This window comes from Falco biarmicus, chromosome 9, assembly GCF_023638135.1.
Source record: "Falco biarmicus isolate bFalBia1 chromosome 9, bFalBia1.pri, whole genome shotgun sequence".
Classification (NCBI taxonomy): Eukaryota; Metazoa; Chordata; class Aves; order Falconiformes; family Falconidae; genus Falco; species Falco biarmicus.
The window spans coordinates 51,770,909-51,784,567 of record NC_079296.1 but is presented as its reverse complement, the minus strand read 5'-3'; the positions used below and the strand labels follow the sequence as shown (position 1 = coordinate 51,784,567).

Below are 13,659 nucleotides of genomic sequence, written 5' to 3'. Positions count from 1 at the left end.
GTCTGTGCTCAAAGGCAGCACCATTAGAAAGGGGAAATTTCATTTTCTGGACTTGAAGCAGAACAGCTGAAAATTGAGTGATTTGCTAAAGGATAATGATTAATGTTTGGGGTTTTGTCCCCAGTGGTAGTATTGTAGTTTGTTTTCATGTTTTGAATGTGTCTTCTACTTCAGATTTCAGTTTGAGATGGAGTTGTACTCACTCTGTGGATCTCATGACAGTTGGAGGATGTCAATCCATTGCTCCGAATGAATTATGTGAGGGCTGCTCTCCAAATTATTTTCCTTTTGAGTCCTCAGGAGCAGCTGTTTTGAAAGACTAGCTACCTTCATTTTTCATCTGTGGTGAAAAATGTGCTCTAGCATGGCATTCATTAACTCGAGGCAGAGTATATGGCACAGACTTCCCCCCCCCCCCTCCTTTTCTTCTATGCTTGAGCAAAACCGGAGGTGAGCAAAGCACTCCTTAACTAACAGAAATAGTGTTGACTTCTAAATGCAACGAATTAGTGTTTTAGCAGATAATATGAAACCAATTATTGAGGGCTTCAGTTCTTAAGAGTTGCTTATGAAACTAGGGGTTTCACTTCCTAGCTGCAGGTCTTGCACCATTGCTCCCGAAAATGCCACCTGCCAGCTTTGGCCCCCCAAAGTGCTCACTGCTGTCATCGTGCAGTGGGGTCCCAGCCTGGCTCTGGGATGGGGAGCGTGAGTGCAGCTTGGGAAGGTTAGGGAAATTACCCTCCCTGTCTTTTGAGCCTATGGAAAGACTGAAATTCGCTCTGTTTTAATACGGTTACTGGGGGAAATTCAGATTCCATGCTTTCTGCCTTAGATGATTTATTTAGAAATTGGATTGCCGGTGACTTTCTATCATGCACAATACATATCTGCGTTTTGTTCAAAGTCCCTCAATCCCCATGTAATGGGATTCTGCATGGTGAGTTGGGAGAACTAGATTTCTTTTGGACTTCTACCATTTTATGCCATATGGTAGTATAGGTAACGCATGTCAGTACTCTGTCATTTTGTCATCCACAAATTGAAAAGCACCTTTGAAAAGCACTCTGACATCTGCCATTGGGAGTTACTCCAAGAAAGCAAATACTGGTTTTGCCCCAAGGGTCGGATACACATGGACATTAACCAAACTCTGAGATACACTTGAGTGCACTCTAGCATCCCCCTGAGTCTGCTGTGTGTGGCATGAATGTTTGCAGTGAAACTGCTGCCTTTACTCATTTAAATCATTTTTCAGGTTGGACAGAAGCTTCTAGATAAAAACATTAATGAAATAATGCATACATTGTATTTAAATATTCATGTTTGGAGAATACCAGTTTGTCAGTTCCAGATTAGTTTTGTTGGCGTAGCTTAGCCCTGTACCTTTAGGAGGAAAAGTAAGAATAATTTCAAAGTTTTCACATGTAAAGGAAGAAAAAGCATGTGTTTGTAAGGTTTTACTCTGATTTGCTACTATTATTGAAGTCTAATTTACAACACTGAGCCATTCACGCAAATAAAATGAGGTATATTATCAGCATATAATTTATTTTTTCACTTGATGAGAACTGAAATTTTCTGAGTTTAGACTATTCTGAACTTCTGAAGTCACTTAGTTTGGTTATAAACGTTTTGGATGCTGAAGATGTTTTCCAGGATTTGAACATGCAAGGAAATTGTAAATTAAATCAAATGGTCAGTGGTGAGACTATTATTTCTCTTACATACCTAGGATGAATGATCTTCTAGCATGCCTAATTTCTCCACATCCTGGTGAGGTAACTGCTATAAAAGCAGCAGGACTGACTCAGTTATTCATGTAGTAGGTTTCATTTTTGTCCACTAGGAAGACTTTGTCCATCTGGGCCAGAGAGCTGATCCCTGGGCGCCTTCCCCTGTTGGCCCTGCCTGGCTCAAGGTTCTGCTCCAGCTGTGCGAAGCGGGACCTGCTCTGCCGAAGGACACGGGAGATGCAGATGGGGATGGTCACAACCAAGATGCCAACTCCCCTTTGAAAGCCTAAGCGAAGAGATGAGCTCGAACAATTATGTGGCCAAAGGGTGGAGGGCTTTCATGGGGAGAGCACTGCAGCACTTCATGATTAAGAAACCCAACTGAAAGACCCAATTTGGTTGATGGCCTCATGGCCCAGAGGCTCTTGCATCTGGGTGACAGGGCTGCTGGATTGGTGTTAAACTGTTTCTGCTGGAGCCAGGACAAACCAGAGCCGTTGGGGTGGAGGCAGCTTTGTTCTCCTGGGACCTTGGCTGTAGAGGACGTAATGCAGGACGGAGGGCTTGCGGTGTCCGGAGCTGCTCTCGCAGTCCTGATGCTTTGATGGAAGATGTGGCATTTTGTGGCACTTTATTGCATGTTGCTGTCTATAGATGTGGGCATCGAGTGATCTTTGTGGAAGACAATGATTAATAACGGCTTCTTGTGGCAACCGCTGTGTTTTGTTAAAACCCTTCTTGAGGGTGGAAAGTGTCAGAGGAAACCGAGTGTGCGCCAGCTCCTATAGCGCCTTGTTTCTGAAACCATACAGCTCCTTTTGGTGGCCACTAAAAAAACATGTGCAACTGGATGGTGTTATGGATAGAACAGGTCAGTACAGACCCATTTTTCACATTTCCCTGGATCTGAGGCACTGAAAGAGCCATTGCCTCTGGAGTTGCAGTTTGATGCATCACCTGGACCGAGCTCTTCTGCTGACAAATACAGCGTATTTCTATACTGTTATCTGCAGATAATGTACATATTTGATTTCTCATTGTTTTGTAGTGGTTGGGTCTTGCTTTTGAGAAGTGAACCCCGCTTTCCTAGAATGCTTGTGTTGTCACTTATTTGATAAGAGTTTTAGGGGTTTTCCTTGGTGGTGTTATTTATTGTTATTTATGTTATACACTAGTGCTTAGAAACCATAAATGGGTTTAAAAGCCATCTCTTCCATCCTAAGACACCCTAGCAAGCTTTTATTTCAATCTAGTCCCTGGTGCAGACATATATTAAGGAATTTCTAGTTTCTTTCACATAAAAAAATGTCCCCTCCAAACGCATCTGCATGCTCTTGATGCCATCTTAGTCTCCTGCCTGTCTGAAAGCTTTGGGTACATTAACAGCCTAAACCAAGTTATTACATTAATCCCATGAAATCAAAGATTCATGCATTTGACTCAAGGTAGAGTAAATGCTATTGGCAACAGAGCAATGTAACATATGGAAATGCTTTAAAAACTTGGGAGGAATTTTTGCTGGAGATGGTTTTTGGTTAGATATGTTAATTCTGCTAAAGTTGGAGTTTATAAGTCCTTGCAAGTTATTTTGTGGGGTGTATTCTGGAGATGCTAGTGTTCTCTGCTATCTCAATTTTTTCTGCATTAGAAACTAAGCTTTTTGGGTTATCATTAACAGTCATGCATCTGTTCTTGAAAAGCTGGCTGCCAACTGCAGTTGATGGAATTTGTGTCACTTCACATTTCTTCTGTGAATTGCTTCAGTAAATGGTTTGTTTCAAGAAGTGGAACCTGAGCTCCAGAACAGGTGTCGATGCGATTTCAGCTGCTATGTCCTATGGCAACTCTATGTCCTGTATTTGTTTAGAACCAAGGATGTCAACAAGCACTGCTGTTTGAAAATAAACCATCACTTTACCTCTCACTGTTCACTTGTGAGTTGTGCCCTGCTGCCTCCAAAGACAGAGGGATTTTTCATCAGAGTGAGAGCTGGCTGGAGCAGAGCATCTAAGAACAGTTGTTCTCCCTTTTTCCTTAAAACTGTGTCTTCTGGGCCATCTTGGGAGATGGGCTGTCCCACAGAGCAAGCGAGAGGAGCATCCTGGCCCCGGGCATCCCTGTATAGCACCCAGGTGGTGTTCAGGTAGGGATCAGTAAGGACCACTGTGTGAATTAGTTGGTTGTTACATCTGGGAGCTCCATCAAGGAGATATATATATATATATTTAAAAATAATTTCTCAACGCAAGGCCTTAAAAAGCGAATTTTGACCCCTGTGTAGTTTACACAGAATAAGATTGGAAGACTGGTGTAAGACAGTCTCCCTACAACAGAAGTAATTAACATCTCAATTGGAAAAAAAGTCTCTTAGCTTGCCTGGGATTCTGTGCCACAAGTAAAGACCATCTAGTTTGCTGGGCTAAATGTTGCCTTTATGTTGTAGAAAATGTTGCAGAAAAGGCAGGGTGTGAGGGGGTGTGTGCCAAATTTTTCTTGGTACATTCATCATTATGCAGAGTTGGGTTTTGGTTTTGGTTTGTTTTATTTTTCCTGGTTTCTTTTCCTGGAAAGTCAGTGAAGAAAATTCTCAGATTTTTATCTTGTTTGTTTACAATCTCCAACCCAGCTAAGTGCAGCATAAAGCATGAAAAGGTATTTGTGGTTGTGTTCTTTCCAAGTGGAAAATGAGTACACTGAAGTCAAACGTGGGCAAATCCTGGAGGAACACACAGTCAAGTCAAGGGAGTTGGCGACTCAGTAGCCGGGGAACCAATTTATCTTATTATTGTTCTGGATATTACAGTATTAGCTTACTGGGTCCCAAACATAACATGGCTTTCTGCTCCCCCCCTTTTTTTTTTTGTAATTGTTGTAAACGGGGGTCTTTGTGAAATTGCAAGGTTACTGGGCTCATGTTTACCATGTTATGAAAATTGTATTGGGAGCTGGGATATTTTTGAGAGGCTGGTGAAAGAATGCAACAGGTTCTCCTGGCAACACTGGAAATCAGCAAAAGAAGTTGTTTGGATTTCTTTGAAGTTTGTGATAGAAGTGCTGTGCTTTAGCTGTGATGGTCTAACGATATGAGAGGGCACTAAGGATTTAATCCATTTTCAGATGGCATTAGGTTCCACATCAAGTGTGTCTCTGCCTATTAAGATGTATGTTGTTAGCAAAACAGAATATAGCCATGCAGAAACATCTTCAGAACGATGGTATCTTGTAAGCTGGTTAGTAAAAATTGTTGCACGTTTGTGTCGCTAAAGAGCATGTGATACAGAAGAAGGATGGAGTCTAAGCCTCTGATGAAACACTTATGAGTAGCAGTAGAAGACTTTGGAAGTAAATGTTGATTGACTTATGCAAAATAAAGACTTTCCTAAGATGCTGAAAGTAGTATAATATATTATGCTGGAAAGGTTTTGCTTAATAAACTGTCGCCAGAAGTTACCTGCAGAATTTTATCTGGTGATACTGTGTTACTCTTACAGAGATAACTAATTAGCAATTTCATGAGAGTACCTAGAGCTTTTTGGGTTCTCCATTTGGCCTTTGAGTCTACTTCACTTCCGAACGAGTGAGTGGTTTCTTGGTTAATGGGCCAAGATTTATCTGCTGTGTCGTTGCTTAAAGAGCTAAAGTTGTTGAACATTTATAAGTAACTACCAAGCTTGGAACACTTTTTTTTTTTTTTTCCCTAAGTATTGAAACAAAGCCACAGTTGTGATTTGGCTGATGAATAGTTTTTGTTGACTAATTTTTGTTTGAATTTACAAGAAACTTTAATGACAGACTCTAATACTGGGTTTGTCTTTTCAGGATGCAGCTGTGTATGTTTCCTTTCACCCACTCAGCACTAGATGAAAGATTAAATGCCCTATTCATGAAAAAAGCACTTACATGGTACTTAGGTACAGATGAGATATGTTTTTCCATCCATTTTAATGTATGTCTCATAGAGAAGTACCATATATGACTCATAACAAAAAAATTCAGTTGACTGTGTTAAGATAGTAGAGTTTATGGAGAAAATTCAGTTTGGAGGTGGAGGAAAATCCCTTCTCAGTCACTAAAAATCAAATGAGCAGCTGTTAGCATATACGTTCTCTAGAATTGTCACAACAATATTGTGTTTAAAGCAATGTTAACTATCACATAGACCCATCCCTTTCAGAAAGACTGCTTATTTATGAAGCGTGAAGGTATATCAAATGAATTCTAGTAGATACCATTTGGTTGCATTATTGCATGCAAAAACATTTTACCATGCCATGAGATAAACAGGCACTGAAGGCATTGCATTATGCATATTCTATTTATTCTATAGAATGTTATTCATCCCCTCAAAGCAGCCTTAAATTAGCAGCTGATCTCTCACAACCCACAAGACTTGGCAATTTGTACTGTATACCATTTGCAAAGTGGCAGAAAGTCTTAGATTTCAGATGGTAGAAAGAATATGTTTCTCACTCTAAACGAACCTGAGGAAGCAGCTGCTAAAATCAAGCAAAATCAAATGTGTAAAAAGAACAAGACGGTAATCAGAGTAACATAACTGTGAATGCCCACTATTTTGCAGCATGCTGAGGCTGAAAATGCTTGCCAGGACCGTTGGAAATAACTCTCCAAACATTTTTCTCCCACGTGCTGGTTCGGGACCAGTACTCAATGCAAGAGACAAAGACCTGGGCTTAAAATAGCTCTTCAGCACTGAAAGATCTCTTTCTGCAAATGCAACTGTGCTACGCTAGCTCTCCATCTCCTCCTCGAGTAAGTCAGCTGGCACTCTGATGGGGAAGATTTATTTTTCTTTAGCACAGCGAGGCTTTGGTGTTCATCTCACCCAACCTGAGAGGCGTGCGTGGCAGACGCCTAAAGCCGAGGCAGTCACTCAATCCTCACGTTGTAGCTGACACAGGGAAATTGGCTGTCCGGAGCAATTTCCTCCCGTTCAGATAAGGTGTTGCAAACGAGCGTACTGTCCTCACCTAACCGAGCTTTGCATGAAGGGAAACCCCATATCTCTATTGAGCAAGTTGCTCCAGAAGGGCTATTTGAGTAAATTACAGCAATATCTGTCCAGAGACTCAAACAATGAAGCAGACGTGGCAGCCTGAAAATAAAACAGGACAGGCAAGTTGTCAGAAGGAAATGCATAACAAAAAATAGCTGGCGTTTGATAAGCGAACTTGTCGATACCAGTCCAGCTATTTGCCTCTGAAGTAGGTATTTTTGATTACAGCCTGGCTGCAGGGCGTATGGGAGCGGTATTTAGATACAATATTTTTTGCTACCTGCCAACCCCCAACTCCCCTGGATTTGTTTGATAAAATTATCTGGAGTGGAAGAGCTTCGTAACAGATCCAGCCTTCGAGCTTCGTGTGTCCCTCTTGCTTTAATACTTATAGCAGGGATTTGGCTGATTTGTGGAATGATGGTGGAATGATTGTGGAATGATTTATTCCTTGAAAGAGTATGTAGGTAAAACTTTCTATTATTGTAAAGTAATGGGATACCCTGTGTCGGGAATGAAACTTCAACAGCTGCTTGATCTTATTAAAAATGTAATAAAAACATTTGTGGCAGAACCGGTCTTCTCACGCCCGCTCTCTGCACCTGAAGTTGTATTTCAGGTGATCCCTTTACCATTACTGCGAGTTCTTTTGTTATTTTCTGTTTTCTGCAGAAGAAAATCAATAAGGCGAATTCAGCCTGAAGAATTCTCAGTGATATTAAATCACTGAATAAGTTATTTAACTTTCTCTATCCCTGTCTTTATTTTATTTGGACCTTGGGTGTCTTTCTGGAGATTTAAGAAAATATACTTTTTTTCTTAGCAAGGGGTAAAAGTTAACTGCCATTAGCATCAGTATTTTATGTCTGTTCTGGCTGTCGGTGACTTGACCATTTTGAAGAGGGGCTGAGTGTTTTTTCTTAATTAGGCATGATTTCTGGTTGCATTTTGGCTACCAGAACTTTTTAATCTGGTTCCAGATTTTTGGGAGAGGAGTCTGTGAGCCCCACGGGATGGATGCGTTGGTTTATCTCTGTTTTCTTGGGATGACCTCAAGGACTGTGTAGGATATATTGGGAGGTTGCTTACAGTTACTTTGAGAATTAAAAGAAGAGAAAAGATATGAAACCTCAACCATGCATGATGATTTCTGAAAGTGGCTTAAAATGGCTTTTCCATGAAAAGACGTGCACTGGAGTAATTTATGTAAAGGCAAAGTTTTTCTACAGTGTGCAATTTTTTCATATTCAATATAAATCTGTCACTGATTCTGTAGCAAGATGCTATGTGAGATGAATAGAAACTAAGTGAAGTGAAAAGATGAATTGCCGGAGACGTTGCACCTCGTAGGCAGCAAGTTTTGATCGAGAGTTGAGAAGCCAGTGTGTACCGTTAGCCAAATTCTACACTGAGCATCCTTATAAAAACATGAGAACATAATTTGGCTCCATGTTTGTACAAGGAGAAGGACTTAATGACATTGATGGGAGCTCTACCCTGATGCAGGGTGAGGGCTTCGTGGTGCCTGGGACACATGGTGCCACAGGTTGGGCAGCTGGCAGTGGTGCTTGCTTTCTTCCAGGGCTTTTGGACCTGCCTTTCTGGAGAAGCCATTACAGTGATGATGCCCCAAAGTCCTGCACTTCTCTTCAGCTCTCACAAAACCTTCAGCACAGCTCTTCCTTTTGGAAAATGACCTAGCGTGGATCTGAGGCAGGTGTTGCTGCAGAGGAGTTGCAGGCGAGATCTTGTCCCTGCCTTAGGTGTGGAGGAACCAGTCCGTTATCTTCTAAACCTGTATGCTATTTTAGATCTCATTGGAAGACCGTAATATAGTTTGGGGTTTATCAGTAGGCCAGAAGTTGTCTGGCTTTGGTTCTGTTCTGTTTCTCTGTCTGGACCTTTTCTTCTGCAAGTGGCCCAAAAATAAGTGATAGGTCTGATTCTAGACTGATTTAAATCAGGTGAAATAGTAAAAACAAGACAGAAGTCGTAGAAATTTTTTAGTGATACTCTTTCCGCTGAAAACCAGTGTAAATAAAAATGGGTAGTATCGAGATTTATTATTATTTTCACATTTTCAAGGCAAATCAAACAAAAATGCATAGGAAGGTGTGGGTGTGCCATGTTAGGAGCACCAGAAGCGGGACCGCGGTAATTTCTAGAACCTGCACAAGGCTTTAGACGCGATGCCAGGTTCCTGGGGAAGGCATGGCCATATGGTAGCTGATCCAGGACAGCCTCCTGCTCGCCTTCCCCCTCCCCATGTCCCCCTTCTTTCCTTGCTTGCAATAACCGGTTTATTCGGGCAGCGTTTATGCCCTAATGCAGCGGTGATTCAAGCTCAGTAAGTATTTCCTGAGCATCGCAGCACAGATAATAAGAGCAAGTCCTCATTGGATTGAAACGACTAACGTTACACTGATTTTAGGGGAGTTTGCTGATTTTTTGATTTTTTTTTTTGGCAAATGGTGTTGTTTGTTCCGTTCTCACGTTTTCTTTGATGAGGAAGGAGCAGAGCGTGTTTGGATTAGATCTTGAGAAAGAAACCAGCTGCGTTATGGAGTAAGCCACAGTTGTTATTGAGGCGAGATTGCTGCCTCAGTGGTGATTCAGGAGGTTTTCTTTGGCTTTAAAGGCTCCAGAACTGGGTTCTTTAAAGAATATTTTAAACTCGAACAAGTGTTCAGCAGTTGTTCAACAGGTTGAATGTATAATCATGGGTTATGACCACAGAGTCTAGCTTTTAAAATATAACTGTTCTTCAAGTGATTGCCTTAAAAAAATATTCTTAGTAGGTTTATACAATTTCTTGGGAGTTGCTTTGATTATTTTTTTTAAATTAGTTTTTTTAAGCAAATTGTGGAGCTTTACATAACTTCAGTCTGCAGGAGGCTGCTGAACTTTGTGATGAATCCTGTGGCTTTTCTAAACCATTGCAATTTCTTTTGGTTTGGGTTTTATTTTATTTTATTTTATTATTTTATTTTATTTTATTTTATTTTATTTTATTTTATTTTATTTTATTTTTTTGCAAGGAGGTTGCAGAGATCAGTGGTTCATGATTCGCATTTTATTGACATATCTTCTTTCCAGCAGCTTTCTCTGAGGTAAACAGACATGAGTTCAAGCAAAGTTTCTCTTCCGAAAATGTTAACTTGAGCCAAATGTACACGATAAGCAGGACAGAGAAAATCTATGATTATTCCTTTCCTTTCCTGACCTCATTTTCTTTCTTTCTTTCTTTCTTTTTTTTTTTGGTCATGTTTTTAATACTTGTACTGTTTATTTATTGAAGCACTGCAACCTGCCCACCAACAGGATGAACTTCCTCATGCTGTACAAATACTTCACTAACACTTGTACAAATACTTTGGCTTGTTCTGGAGAGACTATGTTTAGGCACAAAATCATTGTGCAGCCTGTAGTCTGGTTCAATTGGCATCATTTCCAGTAAGCTTGATAGCTAAAAAGTATCCATAATGGTAAAATTTTGCAGGTTTTTTATGTCCAGAGGTCATAAGCTTATCCTCCATGGGATGAAGAATTGCTGTTGTACTGGGAGAGTGCTGGTCCTGGCTGTCACGGGCCACATGTCAATTGGAGATGGAGGAATGGAAGAGGAATTACGCGGTTGTGCTGCACTGTTACTAAACATTGCTTTTTTCTTCTATGAAAATTTTATGAAGGTTTTACTCTACCAGCCTCACTGCCCTTTCATGTTTTCATTTCACATCAGTTTTACTGTAGCCTAAGCATATTTCTTTTTTTTTTTTTTCCTCAATAAAGCCTTTTCCTCGGCTGTTAAAGGTGCAGTTAACATTGTTTTTCCTGGATTTTGTAATATTTCTAACAGTTTAATGAGAAGTGTCTGCACCTGGGGAGGATTCAGTCAGTTCCAGTCCATTTTATTAACATACAAATGGACATAAGATAGGACAGAAAAGCTTATGTGGTTTTTCTAAGACCCTGCGTTCTGTATTCATCAATGTATCTCTGACAGCTCTTTTTTTAAAAAAAAATTATGATTAATGTCAAATACAGAAGGCTTGAATTGATTTTGCAAGACTATCTCAGATAAATCTGTTCAGTCACTATCATTGAGCAAGTTTCAGATCCCCGTTAGAAGACGACTGGAAAATAAATTGGAGAGATATATATATATATATATATGTATATATATATATATATTTTTTTTTTTTCCTAAATAGACAGTACATAGTGACTGGTCCCTCTGAAAATAAACAGCACGGAGCTGGAGAGCAGCGGTCGGGGGCAATGACAAGGTACTCGCTGGGTGTCAAAGTGGAGGAGTTCAGGTGGAAGAATTACGCAAAAACAAACATGTAGCAGGTGATAAATTTAACTGAAGTGATGCTGTAGAGTACCTTGTGGTTACCACATCTTTTTATAGCTACCACTGTAACCTGTAGTCTCTTCGTTGTGCATCTTTTTTAAGAGGTGCTTTTTTCACCTCCCATTTCTTATTGCTCGTTATAAGGCCCTCATCTCCAGCCTCTCTTTTTCTACAGTATTTTGGCTTTTTTTTTTTTTTTTTGAACTCTCTCTGTTCTGCTTTGCTTCCTCTTTGAAAATCTTTGCTCAGGTGTCTTATGGCTGCCTGAAATGTTGACTTGCAAAGTGGAAATTTTTCACTTCTTGACAGGACCCCCCTTTCTCGTTCTTCTCTCCAGCCATTAGGAACATCCATGGTGGCTGGACAACTGACGAGCTCTTGGCTCCTTTCCATGTCTCTCTCTTTTGGACATTCACTGAGGGGGCAGGGGGGCGATACTTTATGTTTAAGAAAGCATAAATTTTCTGGGTTTAGCATTACACATATGAATCTGATTTACTCTCCCTATAGTCGTTCAAATTTCTGTCAAAATCATCACAGGTCCATTTCTTTAGAGAAGTTTCAAATACTAGTTTCATTGAAAGGTCTTACACTGATTTATTTCCCTTTGGTTTAAATGTAGTCAGTAATGATTATGCTGCGATTTCTGTCTGCCTCATCTGACTTGTAGAATAAACTCATTAAGGAAATGAACCTTTTTTTGTGGGAAGGGATTTTACAAATACTTTTGTTCAGTATTTTTCTAAATAATTATTCTTGAGTCCTTGAGGCACAGCCCGCTTGCTCTGATTGCAGAAAGCCTCCAATATGTGACAGTGTTAGGTGGGAGGAACATCAAGAATAGAGATAATTTTACAAAAGCACTTTGTCTCATAAAAAAATGCAGCTAGAAGAACGATGATTAACGCAGGATCTGAAGTGACTACCCATTTGATCTGGACGCTCTTGTGGGAATAAACCAGAACTTACTATCTCGAATGACAGCAGTGTTTCTGAAGAATTAAGATACGTTGAAAGAGCTAAAAGCGAAATAACCAGATTCTGGGGCTCATAATTAGTAGTGATTATACTTCTGTGATTTGGTGTGTTGTAGGGGTAATCAGAGGGCCCTTTGTGTATCCATTGTGTAGTCATGAGAAATTATTGTCATTGTTGGTGTCTTGGACGTTACCCAAATGTGTGTTTCAGCAATGTGTAAGTGTTCTTTCTCAGGGGCCAAGGGACACAGTCAGGCAGGAAGGCTTCTGCTGGAGACAGAGGTGTCAAAAGAATGAGCTAGGTTCGATGTTTTTGGGGGGAATGAAGAGCGCTGTAGGATGGAGAAGAAAGAAAAGTGTTTGGAAACAATGCAGAGAAAAAGCATTTCTGAGCCTTGAAAGGAAAGATGAATGTAGAGAAGGAACAAGTACTGTGGGTCCAGAGGAGGGAGCCAGTGGCAAAAGATAATGAGAAAAAAGTTTGTACATGGCTACTGATGTGTGTTTAAACTAGGAAACTGTACCTATATAAGAATTATAGTGGTGCAGATTATTTTTTTTTTATTGCTGTACACTAATGTTTTGTAAGTGTGAATTCTCAAACATCTATTTCATTTTTTGATTAAGGTGACTTGGAAAATGTATTTTCATTTAAGTAGTACAAGTGGATGTTGGACCTTTAGAAATCCCATAAAGCAATGAACTGGTTCTCTGGACTGGTGCAGTTAATTATAACAGAGCTTAGCTGCCTCTGAAAAATATTATTAATTAATTAGCATTTCATCATCCATAGTCTTCTGGGCAAAAGATACCCTTTTCTTCCGGTAAAGCTGTCATCTCCTGAATTCTTCCAACTCCTTCAAGTGCCGCTGCTATCTGCAGTGATGTGTTGCCTTTCACGCGTGCGGTCCGTCCGTGTGCCCTCCGTCGGCCTCGCGCAGGAGGAGCAGTCCCCTCCCTGCTCTCCGCAGTCCCAGCGTAGCTAAAACTGTTTGTACCCAACCCATCAGGGCCATGGCTGGGGTTAGTACTGGGGTTGTCTGTGGCACAGCGAAAAGTGCCTTGTGGCAGACCAGGTCCTGGCGGATGCTGAGGAAACAGAGGTGTGGAGGCGGGAGCTGAGTCGCTGCTTTCAGGGGTGCCCACAGCAGGATGGACAAGGAGCATCACAGCACTGGAGCCTTAATGTCTTTATCAGGTGACAAAAGGCAAAATAGAAGTTGCCTGTCAGAGCCACGTACTACTACTATTCCTTAGGTTTTCCCCATCTTTTTCTTTCCTTTTTCATCCTATGCCAATTTCTTGTTTTGCTTGTGACTTTTCAAGATTTGTTTTAAAATATTTCCTGGGCTTAGTTCCCCCAGAGAAGTAATTCTAGAAAATAAAAATATTTTCTGGTATATAGAAGAAGGTATATTATCTATGAAGTTTTGTATTTGATAATCTGGTTTCTCAAAACAAAGAGTTGATTTTGAGCTTAAAAATGTGGGTAATGCCAGTAGGATATTTAATAAACCATGGAAACAGAAATTCTAGAGGAACCATGCATAAATATGCTTTAATGAAGGCCATCCT

At 40.4% G+C, this 13,659-nt stretch overlaps 1 protein-coding gene across 2 annotated transcripts in view; it reads left to right on the top strand.

The window, feature by feature from the left end:
• Positions 1–13,659, top strand: part of CHST15 (carbohydrate sulfotransferase 15) — a 46,103-nt gene that overhangs the window by 10,348 nt on the left and 22,096 nt on the right. The window contains exon 2 of one of the 2 annotated variants that reach the window (XM_056351202.1): positions 10,962–11,036. The exons of the other annotated variant lie outside the window; for it this stretch is intronic. The gene's annotated coding sequence lies outside the window, so the exon portion shown is untranslated. The remainder of the gene's footprint in view (positions 1–10,961; positions 11,037–13,659) is intronic. 2 annotated transcript variants of the gene reach the window in all.